Source organism: Homarus americanus, unplaced genomic scaffold (assembly GCF_018991925.1).
Source record: "Homarus americanus isolate GMGI-L3 unplaced genomic scaffold, GMGI_Hamer_2.0 scaffold21048, whole genome shotgun sequence".
NCBI classification, from domain to species: domain Eukaryota; kingdom Metazoa; phylum Arthropoda; class Malacostraca; order Decapoda; family Nephropidae; genus Homarus; species Homarus americanus.
In genome coordinates this window covers 607,288-609,198 of record NW_024714126.1, presented here as the reverse complement: position 1 = coordinate 609,198, position 1,911 = coordinate 607,288, and the positions used below count along the sequence as shown (strand labels likewise).

The window sequence follows — 1,911 nt, the reverse complement described above, 5'->3', positions numbered from 1 at the left end:
GGGTTGAGTTGACTGGGGATGAGTTGACCAGGGGTTGAGTTGACTGGGGATGAGTTGACCAGGGGTTGAGTTGACCAGGGTTGAGTTGACCGGGATTGAGTTGACCAGGGATTGAGTTGACCAGTTGAGTTGACTGGGGATGAGTTGACCAGGGGTTGAGTTAACCGGGGTTGAGTTGACTGGGGGATGAGTTGACCAGGGGTTGAGTTGACCGGGATTGAGTTGACCAGGGGTTGAGTTGACTGGGGGATGAGTTGACCAGGGGTTGAGTTGACCGGGATTGAGTTGACCAGGGGTTGAGTTGACTGGGGAATGAGTTGACCGGGGGATAAGTTGACCAGAAGTTGAGTCGACTGGGGGATGAGTTAACATGGGATTGAATTGACAGGGGTTGGACTGACTAGGGGTTGAATTGACTGACTACAATATGCATCATATCTGCAGCTATTCCGGATGAGCTAAAATAAATTGGGATCCACCATGCTACAGTAACAATAACACTGCCCCAGCTCAATCAAGCAGAACTGTAGCTCTGATACACATTCAAACACCGGTATTGTTTTCGGACTTAACTTTCAATTTTAGTATTTTATCTCTTCTTTATCTCTGAAAATATCTCATTATTCTCGTGGGGGAACCTGCAATAAAATGAAATCTCTGGCCATACTACGTAAAGTTTTTCCTGGCCAATGCTGCCATGCATTTTTTTTTTAATTATGACTATTTCAGTGGGAGTCAGAAATATGTTGAATCCTTTGCGCCTCCCCGAAAGATGGAACCTCACCGCCTTCTTTTAAACAATTTGGAGCTTGAATTTTAGCTTCTGTGTTAGGCAGTGTAACATGGCGAGCGGGAATAGTCCAAGTGACATTGTATGAGCGCTAAGCAAAGGGTCCTACGGGCATCAGCTGAGAGGCATTTAGCATTTCTTTAGATATATTTTTTATTTGGGCGTTACTTTTTTTTTAACTATATTATCAAGGATTAATTCACCAGACAAACAAGAGTCAGAAGTTGGTCCAAGGTATTTAACCGAGGCTACAGTTGAGACGGGTTCATTCCCATCCTTTTGTGTTTTCTTTTTGATCCAAATAATATTGCTTCAGTGTTCCAAGATAAAGGGATAATTCGTTGTGTATAAGCCATTGTCTGCATGACTCCAATTCAGATGATAACTCGTTATCTATATCATTTGGATCTTAGATTTACCATTAATTCATTAGTCTGGCGTAGCGACACTGCCACATTAACGCAAACATCACCACAGGGGGTACAATAAACTTTTGAGGCAACTGTACCTACTCAGGACACATTACATATACTAAGACGCATATCACACCACAAGAAGCAGTAGGCAAGGATCTGGTGATGTCAAATTACCTTAAGCCTGATAACACATTCATATTTAGTTAATGTCATGTCTAAAATCATATTAGCGGCCTGTTAGTCGAGCGGTATGGTTTTTGCTTAGGGTCCCAGGTTAACTCCCGGACGGGTCCGTTTTGAACTACATGTTGAAGACTTTTATATTGAAATTAATGTTAAGAGAAACTATCTTCCTTGTTTTATGTACGAGTATGTGGCCTGTTGGTCTAGCGGTATGATTCTCGCTTTGGGTGCGAGAGGTCCCAGGTTCAATTCCCGGACAGGCCCTTTTCTTTGGCACCCCTAAAACAAACAAACAAACACACACACACACACACACACACACACACACATACACACACACACACACACACACACGCACGCCTGTCCGTTCACCCTCCCGCACACACACACACGCACAATGCAAGTGGGTTAATGTACATAGATATTTAATTAACAAACTAATACAAGACAAGAGATCAACGTGAGCATCGCGTGTACCCCAACTCTCCTCACTACCAATTTCTCCTTCATAATTACCTGGCA

The 1,911-nt window shown here is 43.2% G+C and overlaps 1 non-coding gene across 1 annotated transcript; it reads left to right on the top strand.

Annotated features, from left to right (window-relative positions):
• The first annotated feature begins 1,581 nt into the window (after positions 1-1,581).
• Trnap-ugg lies at positions 1,582-1,653 on the top strand. The gene has a single exon. It is a non-coding gene; the product is annotated as a tRNA-Pro (tRNA).
• The last annotated feature ends 258 nt before the right edge of the window (positions 1,654-1,911 follow it).